This window comes from Triturus cristatus, chromosome 4_2 (genome assembly GCF_964204655.1).
Source record: "Triturus cristatus chromosome 4_2, aTriCri1.1, whole genome shotgun sequence".
NCBI lineage: Eukaryota > Metazoa > Chordata > Amphibia > Caudata > Salamandridae > Triturus > Triturus cristatus.
Genome location: NC_140586.1, coordinates 429,510,585 through 429,530,132, shown reverse-complemented (window position 1 = coordinate 429,530,132; position 19,548 = coordinate 429,510,585).

Here is a 19,548-nt window from a genome sequence, read left to right as displayed (position 1 = left end):
TAAATACAATGGTTTTGAGAATAGTAATATATGTCATTAAACCGATATATAGACAAGCAATACGAGTCAGGTACAAAAGTACGGCCTCAAGCTGGTGTACAAAATATCTTTATAGTATATGTATCTTGAACCAGATTGTAGTCCCTTGTGAAGGTTGAGGTTGGTATCTGGTGTGCTGAGGCTGAGAGGGGTTGCGGTGAACCCAGCACCCAATAGTGTTATTTGTTGAGAGCGCGAGAGGTGAGTCATAATAATGGTGATAGTCTACAGTTGGTTACAGATGGACAATGATAAATTGTGGTAGCGAGAGAGGCCTGTATATGGGTGGGTGTACTGTGGCTTTTTGGTGGCGAAGTAGTCGTCCAGGGTATCCCAAATGGGTTCAAAGGGAGTCTTCCATAATGAGTGCTGGAGGGAGATATTGTCTGTGTCTCAAATGTGTGTGACCAAGTTGATCTACCATTTAAAGGAGGCGTTGTTTGTACTTTTCTCATTGGAGAGAACAATTTTGGTTGCAGATGTTAGTAGAAGATCTAACAAGTCTCTATCAGATGGGTTCTCAAGGTTAGTGTCGAGGAATCCTTTAATAAGGAATGCAAGTTCTTTCTTAGGACGGCAGCTCAATAGTTCTGATAAGAATCATAAAACCTTATTCCAGAAATGAGATAGGGATTTTCAATGAAGGATGAGGTGAGCAAGATCACCTACTTCTTCTTTACAGTTCTAGCAAGTTGGATCATCCAGAATTTTTAACGAGTGCAGTCGACGTTGAGACCAAAATATTCTGAGTATAACTTAGTTAACTATAACTAGAGTCGGTTATGGTTTCAAAAGAGTGTTTGTCTCAAAAAGTTATTCTATCTTTGTTTAGTTGCAAAGTTTTTGGTCTTAGAAGTTTGTATAGATAGGAAACTTGGTGTCCAGAGTTGTTAAGTTTCAATATATGATTCGGATGGGATGGTGTGCTCTTATGGTATTTAGATTTAAAAATGGCAGCCTTGATTTCAAGGAAGTTATAGAACTCCACTTTATATAGGTGGTATACCGATTGTAGGTCTGAGAAGGTAATGGGATGAAATGTAGGGCCGAGTTGATGTGGGAGGAAGATAGCCTTGTCTATCCATGCTTGGTAGTACATAGTTTTGCCGTTATATTTAATATTCGGGTTGTTCTAGAGTGAACCTAAGTTGGAGAGTCTTATACCTGAGGATAACCTCTTATCTATTTTTAACTGTCTAGGTGTTTCCTGTTGGTTGGTAGCAAAGTTAATGTATTTAGGTTATTTAGAATGGCCCTTTCAATTTCTAACCATACTGGTGTATAGTTACTTGGGGGGTGGATCCAATACAAAACCTGTTTTGCAAGAAAGGTCGATTGGTAATCTCTGAAATTTGCCAGGTTAATACCCCCTAGTGAGTTATATAGCCTGAGTTTTTTTCAAGGCTATTCTAGCTTTTTTGTCTTGCCATATGAATTTAGAAACCTGTTTGTCTCGTTTGTGGAGGAAGTCTTCTGATAATAGATGAGGGAGCATGCTGATGAGATAATTGATTATAGGGGTGATCATCATTTTTATAGTTTTCTTCTTCCCCACCAGGAAATACATTTAGGGTTGCATTTGTCCAATACTTTTTTGTTTTCTGAAGGGTAATAATTTCATTATGTTTAGTAGTATCTATTAGGTCCGATCCAAACTCAATAACCAGATATTTTAAATATCCGGTCTGCCAAGAAAATCCAGATGTACCTAGAGCATCTTTTGTACCGTGGAGATTTAAAGGTTTCACCTCAGATTTATCCCTGTTTTGTTCATATCCTGAGTATTTGGAGTGGAGGTCTATTGTAGACATGAGAGCTCGAATGGAGGGGCCTGGATTTTCTGTGATTATTAAGATGTCGTCCGCATTGGCGGCTAGTTTAAAATACCTGTCTTTAAAACTGACTCTGATAATATCAGGGTTTTGTTTTATGTCTTTTAGGAGGGGTTCCAATGCTAGGAGAAATAGAGATGGGGAAAGTGGACATTCTTGCCTCTTGCCTTGTTGTAGTTTAAGTGGGATTGATAGGGAACCATTAAGTGAGAAAAAGAGCATACATAGTCACTGATCCAATAACTGATCATAAAGCTGAACCAAGGACAAGAACAATGGCAAACCCCCCACCCCAACCCCCTGTCCCATCCATGCACCCCTTTCCCCAAAAAATAGAACACCGGAGGAGCGATGACAGGAGCGTGTGTCCTCCGGCATGGAATGAATCATAGCTGGCTAATAGTATAGTGCTACAACTATTGATTACTGTGAGTTTATGAATAGCAATAAGTAGGTAGCATTGAATATTAATATTGAACTGGTCATTTTGAACAGAACTAATAGCATTACAGGTCAAAACAGCATGGCTAGAGCCTTTAATTTTTAGTGAATTAATCAGATTTGATAAACATGATAAACATGTAGTGACAAAAACATGTCTGGTAGTAGGTTGTGAATTAACAGATAAAGAGAGTATAAAGAAGGCAACCTTATGGTAATAGAGAACAATACCCAATTTTGAGGGAAACTGTGGATAAATTAGTCAAGCAACAGAGAGACTTGTGAGTTGAGTACATTTATTAACAGTTAGAGCTATTTTATGTGAGTAGTAAACCATTTTGAGCCAAGGGTGGATAATATACCTTGGAGGCTGTGAAAGGACTGTTGTAGTAGAAAGAGGGCACTATAACTTCCTTTTATTGGAGTTAGAATGTTCCATCTCTTGAGGGTTAAGTTCATCCAGAAAACTTGAATGATCCGACGGATCAGCAAAGATGTGTTGTTTTCCCTTCGCTGTAACTTTAAACATGAAATGGCCTGCAAAAGAGAATTTGATGTTCAATTCTCAGAGTTTGTCTCTGAGTGAGAGGAATCTCTTCCTGGTCTTAATATTTGGTTTTGAGCAATCCTGCTTAAATATTTTGTTGCGTCCATTCCATGTGATCTGGCAGATTTTAGGGGCATAGGTGAGGATAGCTTTGACATGTTGATATCTCAATGGTTTACAGATGATTGGTCTTCTCATGTTTATTTAGGGAGATCTCAATGTTGTAACTCTGTGGGACGGCTCTAGTTCAAGTTCTTAATTGAATTTTATGCTATTGATTTGAGGGATCCAGTTTTCTAAGACGGAAATGCAGGAGTTGGCTGAGTCTTCAGGCTTGCCAACAATTCTTATATTATCCCTTCTGTTACGATCTTTGATATCAGCAATTTCTCTTTTCAAATGTTTTGTGGCACTTAGCAGTGTTTTTATGTCTTTGCTGCAACGAATGGTGGAGCCTTCCACCTCGCTTATCCTTTGTTCGGCCACTGAAATTTTTGGGTTGATTTTGTCCGGATGGCAGTCATTTCCATCTGCATAGTGTCCGTGTTTTGTTTAGTTGACTTCGCTAGGTCGTGTACATACACCAGTTTCTTCACTCTCATTTCCATTGTGCTATTTATGTCTGCCTTGAATTTAACCTCTTCAGTGCCCATGACGAGATAGTCTCGTCATGGAGCACGGTTGCGCTGTGCCCATGACGAGACTATCTCGTCATGAACCCCACCCACTAGTGCAACGCCCGGCACAGGAGGGGGAAAGGGCGTGGCACTGAAGGGGTTAATTGGAGAGTCAGGTGAAGAAGGTTCAGCTTTTGAGTGCTTGCAGTGTGATTTGGGATCTTTTTCTGCCATGTTGGTCGATGGTGGGTGGCTTGGGTGTATCAATGTTATATACATGGACCAGATTGTTTTAGTTAGCAGACACCTTTTTCTTTATGTGGTAGAGGATGAGTAGCTTGCATAATGTGGTATTATTCACTCAGGTTTGCTTGTTGTAGTTGGCAAACACTTTGGTTGCTCATGAGGTCGTGGTTAGAGCGCTTGTGTGTTTAGTGAAATGCTCGGCCTAGCAAGTATGCTCTATGCGGGTATGAGTTATTATGTAGGGTTTGTTACTGTCCACAAGACAGTATACAGCGTGGTTCTCAGACAACCAGGGCGAAGGATAGGGATGAGTCCTGGTAATTGTAATGGCTACTTGATTGCGCTAGGAAGTGGTCGAGTGTTGGGTCATTTCATGGTCCAAAAGCACCATATAGCGCTGAGAGGCACAGCGGTGAGTGTATAACTTCAGAGTATTCCGATTGAAGCATATAGTTTGTTATTCAGTACAGATAGGTTTAATCGCTGTTAGAATTCCCAAGATCCCTGGTTGGCTGAGGTAGGTACCGCAGGCCAAGCAGGGACCCGTGAGCCCCAACGTTAGGGAAAAGACAGGTCGCCTCGAGAGATAGCCCCCACTCCATCCCCTGGGTAGCTTGGCACGAGCAGCCAGGCTTATCTTCAAGGCAAAGTATTTGCAATTATGCTCACAGCAATCCAATGACGACACCACAAATAGACTCCACACAAGTTTCATAGAAGACAAGTATATGTTTATAAAACAATACACGGTGCGACCACACAATACTAAACCAACATATGCGTTGGGTGATGTTCCCCCTGGCCTATTATTATTGAGCTAATCTAAACAACCCTACGTAATCCTAATGTCATAATATGCACTTCGATATGCAACAGTCAGCTACTTGGCAACATAAGAATAATGTAGTTTATAATGCGGTTATCTGGCGATTGGTACTGTCACTGTAATGCCATGCGTAAAGCAACAACGTGGTAAACTGTTATGCCCCCGTAATGCAATGCTTACGGTCCACCTTCAGGTACTCTGTTAGGAAAAAGCAATGCAATGTGTAATACAGTTATCAGGCAGTTTGTTATGCGAATCTAATGCAATGCGAAACACATATTTCCGGCAGTTCGGTATGCAACACTAATGCAATGTTTAATACGACAAACCGGCAGATCATGATGCAGGATTAAAACAAGGCGTAACGCATCTATCAAGCAGTTTGTTATGCAAACCTAGTGCAATGCGTAACACACCAGGCAGTTCGTTAGGCAAACTATTACAATGGGCAATACGATAAAACAGGCAGTCCGTTGTGCAGAAATAAAGCAATGCGTTATATAATCATCAGATACTCCGCTACGCAGAAGAAATACAATACGTAGGTTATGCCAGCCCCGTTCACGGTGCCTCCGGTGGTCTCTCCGCCACTCGTGCTGGCGTGTGGTTATTCTCGGGCCACAATTGCCCCCCCACACGGGTAACATAGAACACAGTAAATGCAGCATCGCACTCAGGCCCCGGTGCTGCCACTCCCTTGGCAACACAGGCCTCAATCCGAGCCGAGGCAGAGGCTCGCTCTGCAGAACAGAGAAAGGCTGAGAGCGTCTCCCTCCAAGCCCGTGCCTCGCCCCCGGAATCGACACACGTTACCTGGGGAGCGCAAAACCACTCTCCTCGTTCAGCGACTTGGGCCTCCAATGCAATCTCTGACTTTCCGGGCAATAGGAAGATCCCAGGCTGCACACTGCAACCGCACTCAGAGTCACCAAGACTCACTGGAACTCCAGGTGCACGATAAACAGACAACTCCTCACGAGGGTCTCAGGCTATGCACGACACACGCACGCAGCATCGCTGAGACAAACTTGATCTTCTTGTGCCCACAATCACAAGGCACAACTTGCGCAGGTCTCAGGTAGTAGAAAGCATACGCACTCCAAATCGCTGAGACACACTTTATCCTCCGGTGCCCCAGATCACAGGGCACCACTTGCGCAGGTCTCAGGCAGTAGAAGGTACACACACACAGCATCGCTTGAGACACAGTTTATCTTCCACTTCCCCCGATCACAGGGTACCCCCAGCGAGGGTCTCAGGCTGCGAACAGCACATGCACACATTGTTGCTGAGGCACACTCGCTCTCCTCATGTGCACGATCACGGGCCAAACCACACAAAAGACTCAGGCTGCCCCCAAGCACACGCTCACCGCGTCGCTGAAACTTACTTGGCTCCTCGGTACTCACGTTCACAGGAGGATCCTCTCGAAGGACTCAGGCTAGACAGAGCACACACACGCACGGCATATCCGAGTCTCGTTTGGAACTCCAGGTGCCCAAGATCACAGGGCACAACTTGCGAAGGTCTCAGGCTAGACAGAGCACATGCACCAATGGCGTATCTGATAGTCTTCTCTGGAAACGTTTGTGTTCCTGTGTTTCTAGGACACAGCACACAGCAAAGTCCTTCAAGTAGGGGGACACAGCACACAGCAAACTCCCTACTGCCTTTCCTTAGTTAAAACAGCAAACTTCAGTCCAGCCCCAGATACCACAGCCCTATCCGGCAGTCTATTCAGTTGTTTCTTCCTTGGAAAAGGTTCTTCTTGATCCACGATGTAGCTCCAGTCATGTTCACTCTTGATCAAGCCATTCTCCCAAGTTCAAGGGCTTCAGCTAGCATAGTTATACCCCTGAATGGCTTTGAAGTCTTTGTGTTACAGGGGACACTGACACCTGCTCAAACCAGTTCTGGGTGCCTCCCTACCAGTGACACCTTCTCCCTGATTAGTGGGAGTCTGGATCCTCAATCACTTAGCAGGAAATGGGACAATTGTTTTATAGCACCAGCCCAGGCCTCTTCACCTCTAGGCCTACTCCTCCTCGTACACTCTAGATGCAGGTCAGCCTGTGCTGTCTCACCTCCTCCCCTGGGTCAAGACATTCCCCAGATCCTATCGCTTTCAATTCCAGCCAGGCACACAGAAATCTTTAAAGCACAAAAACCCAGCCACTTCCAAAAGAGTGGCTTAAAAACCCACAATGCAAAAACCATCTTTATAAAAAGATGTGTTATTGCAGGTTTAGTTCAGGCATACTAAAGTTCACCTTTCCATGTTAAGCCTTTGGGGAGAAAGGCTGGAAAACATATTACACAGCCTCCCCATTCTAGTCTAATGGGCAAGATGGCCTTTAAGCAGCAAAATTGAAATGGAGATTATTTCACTGCCAGGACATGGCACACACCGTGGCAAATGTCCCACCTTTCACATGCACTGCACCCTGTCCAGAGGGATACCCCAGACCTACCATAGGGGTGTCTGATGTGTATGGAAAGGGAAGGGCATACGTGGCCGGCTTGGCGTCCAGAATGGCTGCCTGGAGCTGAAGCTCTGTGTGGACACCGCGCACCATGGCCTAGAGAGCTGTCTATCTTCCTCCAATCCTGATGAAAACTGGGACACCCAGGATCGGAAAGTAGGCTGGTGTGGAGGAGCTCCAGATTGCTGCCTAAATGAGCTAAATGAGCTAAAAACCAGCAGTGACGCAATACGGAGCTCTGAGGGTAAAATGGTGCCGGCCGCAGCACAAATTGCCTGGCTCCCACGAGGTGTACTTGGCACTTGTGTGGACCCCGGAACAACGTTGCACTACCTGAGGACTGAAGGTGCCCCTGCCTCAGCACTGTAGTAAGGAGCATGGCCTGACGTTGCGATCTGGAACGGGCGAAGCCGGAAGTAGACGCGGAATTGAGGTACGGCCCGGGCGCGACTCCTGCATGATGTGCGCTGTGGTTACGGCACCGTGTGGAGAGCCTACGCCGTCATCCCCGCATGTACTGGGCCCCATGTAGGGATCTACCACTGCATGCGGCCTGGCCTGCATCGGCATATGAGGGGCACTGGGGGTCGATTCACCGGCTCAACACTGCACGTTGTTGAGTGCAGAATAAACTGGAACTCTTTTTCTGACCCTTTGCTTCCTTGTCACACGGGCTCCTACACCTGGATAATTGGATAACAGGCATTGATCCCCCAGGAGGCGCATTGGAGAGACCCCACACATCTGAGAGCAGCGCCTGCAGTAACCAGTGCAAACAACATTTAGGGGCCTACAGTCACTGTGCACAGGAACACGGACAGACAGTATTCTTGTGCCGCAATACAAACTGGTGAGTGCTCTCCTCCCTCTCTCTGTCAGCAAGACACGGGAGGGCCCTCAGACCCTATGAGAAGTTGAGGAAATGTGGGTAGAGGGTTGGTAAGCTGGCGGAAGAGTCAGGATATTACCAGTCTGGGCCTATGCAGTCAAGCAAAGTGCGCCTGCCTTCGTGAGCTAATATCAGATCTGAGCACAGCCCCACCATCTACCTGTGTATGCAAAGTGAGAGAAGCGGGGAGGGGAAATCTGGCAATTCGCTTGAATAATACCCAGTGCAACAAGGTGAGCTGGGTGGAGCATTCTGTGTCAGTTAGGGATGTTTTGTAGGAATTTGAAGCAGAAAACACTGCCCTTTGAGATTCTTGCAAAGCAAGACAGCTGGCAACCCACTGAGATGGCTACTGAGAGTACTGCCGGCGCCACTGGTGTTGCTGACCCCCCAGGACTTGACGTGCCTGACCTTAAAATGGCGGCCCTGTCTCTTCCTTAGTTTCCTCAGCAGCCTAAATGGCAGCCCCAGCTCCTTTTTCTGGATTGTTTTATACTCCCTCCCTTCTTTTACCTCTATCCTCTAGTGGGGACATGTTCTTCCACTACTTGACTATGCTTCTGTAGCATATGTATCTATTCAAAACTGTTTTTCCTGAACGCTGAGACCTGAGCTACATGGCTGGTGCCTGGTGGAGCTGCTAGACAGCTATTGAGGAGATTGGCCCTGGTTTCCCCCTAGACCGTCACCTACCCAGCCGGACATTGGGCACAGTTCTTCCTTGTCTCCCTGCTATGGGTCCTTCCTCCCCTCCTTTCCTACGAATTTTCGCAACTTCGTTTTTGTTTGCTGTTCCTTACTATACTATTGTAACTGATGTAACTTGTAACGCAACGATCCTCTGGTAAAGCGCTCTGATACCTCGGGGTCTAGCCAGCGCTATATAAAGCTTTTTAGATATACCTTGTAATTCAACAATCCTCTGGTAAAGTGCTCTGATACCTCCAGGTCTAGCCAGCGCTATATAAAACTTTTCAAATCAAATCAACTCAAAACTGTTTTTCCTGAACGCTGAGACCTGAGCAAAATGGTGATGCCCGGTGGAGCTGCTAGACAGCTATTGAGGGGATTGGCCCTGGTTTCCCCCTCGTCCGTCACCCACCCAGCGGGACATTAGGCACAGTTCTTCCTCGTCTCCCTGCTATGACTCCTTACTCCCCACCCTACTACGAATTCTCGCAACATTGTTTTTGTGTACTGTACCTTACTATGCTTTTGTAACTGATGTAACTTTTAACACAACACTCCAAAATGTAAAGCGCTCTGATACCCTCTAGGGTCAAGTTCGCGCTCTATAAAACTTTACAAATAAATACAATAAATAAATAAACGGCAGGGTCTGGTGAGTGAGTGCACTTACCAGAACAACATGGCAGTTTAGGAAACTGCACGCAGGCCCTGCAATGACAGGCCTGAGTTCCCTTTCCAAGGCTACTTGAGTGGGTGGCACAATAAGTGCTGCAGGCCCACCAGTAGCGTTTGCATTACTAGCCCTGGCACACATAGTACACTTCACTAGGGACTTTAATAGTAAATGCCTTCTGTGAATACCGAAAGTCTTAAAATTAGGATTTTTCTCAGTTTAGTAGTAGTATAGTTAGGACTCCTAACTTTAGGACTCCTAAATGCCTTCAGTGAATACCGAAAGTCTTAAAATTAGGATTTTTCTCAATTTAGTAGTAGTAAAGTTAGGAGTCCTAACTTTAGGACTCCTGAACTGAGAAAAATCCTAATTTTAAGACTGTCGGTATTCACAGAAGGCATTTAGGAGTCCTAAAGTTAGGACTCCTAACTTCTGTGAATACCGAAGTGAGTAAGTGTCTTCTGTGAACACCAAAATGAGTAAGTGCCTTCTGTGAATACGTAAATGGTAGTAAGTTTAAGATTTTGTCTTAAGTTAGTTCTGTGAATCGGGCCCTATGCCACTGGATTCAAGCTAGCCTGGCTGATGGGGGTTGTTACTCCGAAACCGGTCCCAGGGTGCTTGTTTCCAGTACAGGGATGACCTGGCTTGGCAGTTTGGGCTGGACTGTTTCCATGAGGTACAGGGTCAAGAGTGATTTGCACATGGCTGGGTCCAAACTGGGGTGGCGAAGTGAGCTAAAGAATAATGATGGATTCAACCCAGGTCTGTGACTGGGGGTGGGTGCCTGAAAAGTTTCAGCACTCCGGCCATTATCTCCTTGTGTTTTCTTTGTTCGCCCTAATTTGGCAGGGTATACCCAGACGCGGGTCCCTTGCTCACTTTGCCACTGGATTCAAGCTAGTCTGGCTGATGAGGGGTATTACCCCGAAACTAGTCCCAGGATGCTTGTTTCCGGTCCAAGGAAGACGTGGCTTGGCAATTCGGGCTGGAATGTTTCCATGAGGTAGAGGGTCAAGACTGATTTGCATATGGCTGAGTATGAACTGGGGTGGAGCAGTGAGCTAAAGAACGATGATGGATTCAACCCAGATCTGTGACTGGGGGTGAGTGTCAGAAAAGTTTCAGTGCTCCGTTCATCATCTCCTTGTGTTTGTTTACTTTTAGAAAGTTGGCATTTTCTTGCCCAAATCATTTGGTGCCTATTCCTGGGTCACATGTAGTTAGCAGTTAGCCTTTGTGCATTTCTCCCAGGCAGCCACACAATGGAGGGACTAGTTGTGCCTGTATGGGCCATCGCTGGCAGGATGGTTGGGCATGAGCCATCACCTACTAGAATTGCACTTCAAAGGCAATGGCCCAGCTCACACACAAAGTAATTCCCACTAGCCTACTGTGCCCCCAGACAGGCTGGGCTCAGGGATGGGAGGCAGGAGATTCTAGTCGCCTCTGTAAGGGAAAAACTCCTGAAGCTTCTCCCAATTCAAAGGAGGCACCAGTTATAAAAAATAGGGCCCTCAGACCCACACTTATGTACATTCGTGGACCTGTGGATGCTGCAGAAAGATGCCATGCTGCTCTGTCATTTTAGGCCTGCTGTGCTTCCTGAGAAGGAACACTGGGACAACTTCCTTCATCTCAGGCTGAGTGATTCCAATGATCAGCTGATCAACTTCCTGTTCTGAGCTACAGGGACACAACAAGCTCCAGAGGACTCTCACCAACTGCCCAGCTGATCTGCTACACTGGACCAGTCACTGCATTCCGACTAATCTCTGCTGGCCTCTGCTGGAGTGAGTTCCTGAACCCCAAGTGGTGCCTCCACAGGCCCTGGGTCCTTTGCTGGCATCAGAGAATCCTCTTCCTGTGACAGAAGGTGAAATCCTGATGTTATGGGCTCTTTGTGACCATGAACAGGCCCGTCCATGCTGAGACTCTACTGCTGGTGACTAATGCCAGAGTGACTGGCAAGGTGAGATCTACACTTTGCTACATCTGCGATAGTCCGTGGTGGCCACCAACACTCAGCCCCAGCATTGACCCTCTGCAAGCCCGACTGGTTCTTCATGCTACAGCGATGATTGTCTGTGACAGCAGACTTGTCCCTTGTGCTGCAGTGGTGATCATCCGCTATGCTCTCCATGCTTCTTGCGCCCTGCTCTTCCACAATTTGAACTCTTTACACTGGACATTGTGAAGTTAACTTTTCCAGTGGACTAACCTGGTCCATGCATCTGGCCTGCACTGCCTTGCTGTCGGCCTGACTTTCCCCCGGTCTAGCATTACCAGATGACCACGAGTGGCATGCTGTGCTTTTAGGAGCTATATCTACTTAAAACTTTAAATGTGCATGTCTCTGGTTCTACTGATTGAGCTTTGATCATTCTGGTATCATTTTATTTATTATAATTTACTCTATGCTTCTAAATTGGTTTGAGAATTTTCTTGTTTTTTCACTTGATTTCTATTCATGTTCTTCATACATACTTTGCGCTTTGCCTCTAAGTGCCAATCTAGCAGAGTGTTAGGCACAGATTAATTTACTGACTTTTGTAGTTCACCCTGACAAGGATTGTGGTTGTTGCCTGAGTGGTGCTCCTCCCTAACCAAAAGGTCTAAAATACCTCAAATGGAAATTCTCATCAATATTTATCATGTGCACACCAATCCTTCTTTTATCAAAGGTAGGGACTAGGGGTGTTGTTGTTTAGAGAGATCCAGTGTACATACCCCAGGAGACTAGTAACAAAGAAGGGTACAAAGTTCCTCGTGTACAGTAGCGCTACTGTACACGAGGAACTTTGTACCCTTCTTTGTTACTACACACCAATCCTTCACCAGCATTAATAATTAGAGCAGGTATGCCACATATAGCAATACCAAACGACAAGGACCATTGAGTAGGTATGTCCCATTACATGATTTTCAAATAAGCTTACACCAGGTGAATAAAACAATATAATGACCAGCAAAATTGCAGAAAATATTGCTGCATTGCAAGCGTGACAACATTATCAAGTGGGGGTCTTGGGACACAGGTTTATTTCTACCAGACAAGAAAAATCTACAGTAATTGGTCCCACACCTTACAACATGTCAACTTCACCGATTAGTATTCTTATTAGATTACGCTTTATGCCATAACAACCTGGATGGAATAATTCAAAGAAAAATGTTCTCTTGCACGAGAAAAAAATAAGGGTTTGAAATCGGAATTTAACCCAACCAAGGGGCATATTATCAAGCCAGGCGAGACAAAACTGCCGCTAAAACGGCGAGAATGGGCTTGATAATGTGCCCTATGGAATTCCAATTGAAACCCATGTTAGATGTGAAGGACATCTACCATGGGCTTCAATTGGAATTCCATAGACCATCTTATCAAAGCGGCGATAATTTTATCGCCTGGCTTGATAATATGCCCCCAAATTCTGCATCTTTTCCCTTTTTTATGAGCTCTCTGCCATAGTATGTTTTGGCAGGTTTGATTCCCAGAATCTTGCAGGGATGGGTTACTTATCACACAAACCATAATTCCGTTCCCTGAGCAAACTCTTGGTCGAACAGTAGTTTTTTGTAACGTATGCTCTGCTGATGAGTCTTCTGGTCCATTTTGGTATCAAAAAGAGCTAGAGATTGGTTGTGTAGGGCAGAGAGTCTATGATTCATACAGGATCCATGAAAAAGAACCTGGTAGCAGTGGTAGGATGTTAGATAGGACAATATCAAGGCTGATTGGAGCAGGAATTGTGATGGTCATGTGCTCACAAGTGGGTGTATCAGGCATCTACAGCCAAAGTCAGTATAAATAAGAGCAACTTAGGGAGGCAGCCAACTGCACTGCATTTGTACATTGTCATGGGAGAATACATGAAAGGTGCATGATGTGGAGGTTAGGCCTTGGAGCAATTTTAATTATGCCAGAGTAATTTTGATAATTCTGCATTACTTTGTTGTGCTAAATTACCAAAAATCACACAATTACAACCGTTTTCATAATTATGTGTAATTTGACACAAACATCCTATGTAGAGCTAGAAACAATAAACTTACTGAATGCAAGGGGTTGCTGGTTGCAGCTGTTCATGTTCTGTTATATTTAGCACTATTATCTTAGTACACAATGCATCCTCGGGTCATTATGGACGCGGGGGTGCAAATTGTGAGCTAGGAAAACTTAGCTAAATGATGGTTTACACTGCGCACTGAATTACGAGTAATCACATGTCATTTTTTTTGCAATTTCGCAAAGGTATGCAAAAGCAAAGTTAGGTCCACCCCTAGTTGATACATTCTGACTGATTTAATTTCTCTGAGTTGCCAAGAAAGTGAATAGTGGAGTCAGATGAGAGTTGAAGGAGATTGTGGCTAAAGTATTTTTATGGCTGAGGATTTTCTATTAGATAAGAAAAAGACAGTGGTGGCCGCCATAAGCGAAGGGTGGTGGGGTGGGTGGGGTCGCTTGGGAGGTGTTGCACGTGGGGATTGAATTAAAAACCAAAAGAAAATATATCTTTTGCTGCCGGCTGCTCCAGCATCTCGTCCCCTCGCACCTCCTCTCATCTTCCTGCCTGCTGATCCCAGGAGCCCCGGGGACCTACTCCCTATCCAATTCCAGCACTGCAGAGCAGCACAGGAATTGGTCTGAGCAGGCAGAAAAGACGCCTTGCTCAGATCAGGGAGGCTATGGGTTTTCTCCAGCCCGGCTGCTCAATGCAGCTGGGCTAGAGAAAACCTAAGTGCGCATGTGAGTTTTGGTCGGACTGAAACAGCCACCCAAAACACATATGCGTACTTAGGGAGTGGACTGCACTAACACTCCACCTCCCCACTGCTATCCCTCGGCTCCGCCACTCCCAACATCGCTGGCTTAGTGACGGAAAATGTAAATTAAAACGATGCAAGAACATTGTTTTAGTTTACATTTGCTGGCTCTGAGCCAGGCAGTGAGGCGACGGTCCTCCACCATTGCGGAAGAGCCGCCACTGGAAGAACAAACATCTGTGGAGGGTTGGCTGTTACTGATATATTTATCATTTGAATTTCCAGTCGGTCTCATGGAGGTGATGAATTTGATGGGAGCTTGATGGCATACTTGTGTAAGGTGAGTGGTAAAATAGATGAGTTGCTATCAATGTGAATGTAGGCAATTGTGTTTGTGAAAAATCAAGAATATCTAAACAGGCTAATAACCTTGGCACTGAAAGGTACAAAACTAATATGAGTCTTGTTCAGGGAGCATTTTGAGTGTGGACGCCTGAGGTGTGGCAGGTGTATTGTTCGCTAGCCCACTGAGAAGTCCTAAATTATGTTAGGTCTGTGAGCCTGCTTACTCTTGACAAGTTGGTGACGCAGATCGTCACAATAATGCAGTGAGACAGTATTTAGAAGCACTGATCAATCAGCGTTGTAATACAGTGGATTCGTTTCTCATTCCTAACTTCTCGGAGTACAGTTCTTCGAAGTGAAGCGGCAACAACACTCACTGAGTGCAGGGCACAGAGCATTTCGATTAGGATAGTGAGGCACATTTCACAACAGTATGCCAGGGCAACGATTGTGACTTGATGTTGGGCATGTAAGAGTTTCATGGTTGGTGTAGTGGCAGCAAACATTAGTCTGCAAAGAGCATCAGACAAGACAAACAATGCCTGTCATAGTAAATTGCAATGAGGTGATGCTGGGCTAAAATTCACAGGGTGACTAGTTTTCCCTCACAAGCACACAGTGATATTCTAATTGACATGGTCATATAAATTGATAAAAAATGATTCAATTGGCAGGCTCATGCAAAATGATACAAATGATTTGATAGATGGATGGACGGATGGATTATGTGGGTAGATGGATGGATTGAGGAGGTAGGTAGTTATTTAGAAAGGTCTGCTGCTTGGTGCACTCAGGGTGTCCACACAGACACCGCTTCCAAACCTAAGAACTTGCAAATGAGATGGGTAACACAGACCACATGAAAATTACAGTTTGAACCATGCAGAGCAAAATATTTCCAATCGCCTGTTAGCTTTTAATGATATATATGTTCTCATAGTTTTATATTTATTTGTAATGCTGATTTGTAGCTCACTGCCCATCCTCTTCTCTCATGGTCCCTTTAGTATGGGTTCTTTAGAAAAACAATGGGATCACAAGCGATGGCCTTCACCGGGCGGTATATCAAGCTGCCTTGAAATTATCCTGCCTCCTTTTCACTCCTGTTCAACATCTGCGCTCTGCACTAAAATTTCAGCTTCATGCGAGCTTTACTAGACTTTAAGATAAAATCGGAGGTCAAACTCTTCGAAAGAAAGACATAAGAAGAGATTCCTCTTCAAAGTTAAAGAAATCTGTTTAAGCAATATATATACAGGCGAGTCCTCACACGAAGCAGGGTGGATACATCTAGCTCTAGAAAAATGAAAGTAAACACAGAGCATGCCAAAAAAAGCTATGACCCCATAATGAACTCTGAAGAAAAACGCAATAACCTTGATTTAACTCATCGCCGAGTTCATGTATAGGTCAGAATGATTCATATCAGAATGTGATTGATGTGTTTAAAAACCATCTGCATGTGTATATATATATATTTATATTCACTGAAAAAACCATAGGTTTCAGGGGTGTTATAGTTAGCTGGACTTTTCACTTGTACAAAACCATTGAAATTCCCCCGTTATAGTTAGTTCAGCTAACTATAACTCGCGCGCCGGCAATGCACTGCTGATGACGTCACATATTACATCACTCATGACATGGTCAGTGACATCACTCATGACATCACTGATGACATCTCAAATGACATCACTGATGACATCACTGATGACATCATCCAGTGAATGTGTGTTATTCTGAAAATTAAATATGTTTTATATATGTATATCTCAAGGTCGATGGAAGAATAAATGGGTATATAAGTGTCTAAATGGATGATTTGTTTTTGAAAAATTGATTGTGTAACTGACTGATTAAGTGTATCATAGTGAATACATGGCTTAGTGAGTAATGTTTAAATATGTAAATATCTGTATCAGTCTCTCACTTTGTGTATAAGTGGCTGCATGGGTTGGTGAGTAGCTACATGGGTGTCTATATAGGTTATTAGTTGGTTTTTTGAGTATCAGTCTGAGGGTCTGCATGGTTCGGTGGGGGGTATTACGTAGTGCATAGGTGCATGAATGAGTGACTCACTGTTTGTATGTGTTGAACACAGTATGTGTGCAGGACTGTATGGGTGGATGAGTGTGTGTATGGGTGTGTTAGTGAGTGAATGACTGTCTCAATAGTGTCTTTATGAGTAACTACATATGTTGTAAACTAGTATATGTGACTATTGGTGTATATATGTGAGTATATGTGAGAGTGAGAGATTGAAAGAGTTCCTGTATGAATAAGTATGTGTTTCTATAAGTGATTGTTTAAAAGACTAAGTATGTGTCAGTTTCCGTAGAAGTAAGTGTGGTGGTGTGTGTATAACTGTATATGCAAGTAAATGTATGTTTGATTCTTTATTAGCATGAGTGACTATGTGTGTGAGTAACTCTATGGATGAGTGGCATTGTGTAACAGGATGTATAGGTGTATGAGTACATATGATGAGTGAGTACATGTATGAGTGACTGTATTGGACTGTTGGTGAATGAGTGGATGTGTATGTGGATCTTAGAATTACTGAAGAGGTTGTTGTAACTGGTATTGGTATGTCCATTGTTTTGAAAATTTTAGTCTCTATTTTTGAATGTGTGTATCAAAGGTTATATTAGGGTGAGAGGAGGTCTGCCACTCTATCACAAGGATGATGTCATCAGTGATGTCATCAGTGATGTCATTTGAGATGTCATCAGTGATGTCATGAGTGATGTCACTGACCATGGCATGAGTGATGTAATATGTGACGTCATCAGCAGTGCATTGCGGGCGCGCGAGTTATAGTTAGCTGAACTAACTATAACGGGGGAATTTCAATGGTTTTGTACAAGTGAAAAGTCCAGCTAACTATAACACCCCTGAAACCTATGGTTTTTTCAGTGAATTTCTGAGGTTTTTTAAATGCTAATTCCTAACTATAACGTGCCTGAAACCTATGGTTTTTTCTGTTAATTTCAAAGTTTTTTTAAATGCTAATTTCTAACTATGCCTACAGAGATAGGACATGTGAAGAAAGAAGAAAAAATGCACAGAAAAAAACAAAAGAAGTGCAGAAAGAAGCAACAGAAGTCCTCAAAGACGAAGAAAAGTGCAGAAAGAAGGATAACGTGCAGAAAGAACAAAAAGAAGAGCAGAAAGAAGCCTTGTTGCAAAATCATCCTGTACCCTCAACTTTTTCAGACGGATACTGGTGGTAACTGAGTCTGACTAACCAGTCCTAGAGCCAGTGCTATGTTAAAAGACACTTAGAATACAGTGAAAACACCTACATACACTAGGGAACATTATGCGTTGGGGTCCCCCTGTGATTAGCCTTACCTCCTCTATAAGCCCCTAGTATATAATAGGGCATGGGGATTAAAACTACCTCTTAAAACAGGCCACAGGGCGTTTTTGCACACGTTAACTCAGGCCCCGTCCCCTCCTTTCACCATTGTGTAAACACGCCCTGTGTCCGTTTTTAGTTGGGAGATTAAGTTCATTTGAGTCCTGAGGGTCCCTAGGGTCCAGCTAGCCCACTAGGTACCTCCAGTAAGTGCCACAGAGCTGCGTTGCAGAGAGGTGTAAAAAGTGGCATGGCCTGGACCACCTCGCTGCAATGCAGCTCAGTGGCGCTTACTGGAAGCACTTGGTGGGCTAGTTAGCCCCCAGGGGCCCTCAGTATTGAAGGGAAATTATATCCCCAATTTAAAACGTGCCATGGTGCGTGTTTGCACACGTCACCTCAGGCCCCGTCCCCTCCCTTCACCACTGTGTAAACGCGCCCTGTGGCTGTTCTAAGTTGAGAGATTAAGTCCCCTTGAATCCTAAGGGTCCCTAGGGTCACACTAGACCACTAGGTACCTCCAGTAAGCGCCACAGAGCTGCGTTGCAGAGAGGTGTAAAAAGGGGCTTGGCCTCAGAACACCTGTCTGCAGCGCAGCTCCCTGGCGCATACTGGAGATGCCTGTTGGGGGCGCGTTTGCAGAGTGCTGCATGGAGGGGGCATGGCCTCCGGGACGATGCCAGTCTTTTATTTATTTTATTTTTTTAAGAAGGGGGGCTGTGTGGTTCCCCTTCTTATTCTAATTTATTGGCCCTGATGACCCCATCCCCCAGGGCCTGTCTCCTAATTATATTTTTTTGACCCCAATCCCCAGGGCCGGCCACTGTTTTTTATTATTTTTAAAAAATATATATTTATAGACACACCTAGGACATGCTGGACAAACCGTACGTACCTATCACCATGACGATTTGCGTGATATTCATTAAAAGGCGACTATGCATGCAATTAATCCACGTGGAATGTATTTACACCACTAGTGAAGCTCTGACATGTCTGATGCTCTACCGTGCCTAATCCCGGTAGACACCCTTGTCGTTTATTTATACAAACATGGGTAGCTATTGACGGGCACATTTAATACACATGCACACCAAGCCATTCAAAGGGGATTCGACAAAAATTCGACCAAAACTATGCAAGAAACCCCCCTCACAGTTAATAAAACACACATCCACTGCCGGATGTGTAATACTTTTTATTTTACTCTCTGGAAAGGGGACGAACATCACTTGCGAGTCACAGCGCGCTCCTGACAGAGCCCAATGCTGTGTTACACCCACCATTGCCTGCCGAGTGCCACACACCTCTGTATTGTATTCCACTAGCTAGTGCATATGCTATGACACTCTCTAGCCCATGTGCACTGTAACACCACCCCGTGAAAATGTCATGCCACACTTGTCTTCGCACGGGTTATATTGCCCCATCTAACGTGCCTTCCTCGATGCCTATGTTATAACGCACAGTGCTATGCCATACATATTACAATTTGGGATCCATATCTTTGTCACAGTGCATATGCAACGTTACACTCCCCAGCACATATTTTATATTACAACTTTAGAGACTAGTTAGGTTACACAACACTGCCCTGTGCATATTACACTCCAAGGCGCATATCGCATAGCACGCGCTAGTGCCTGTGCTATCTCGCGCTCTCCAATGAATCTGTCATTGCGCACAATGTATTGCATATTATATTTCACGCCTGGTTCATCTTATATCACACTTTTTGGTGCATAGTTTATACCATACACTATATCTAGTTTTCATTTTCAATCGTGCTCTCAGG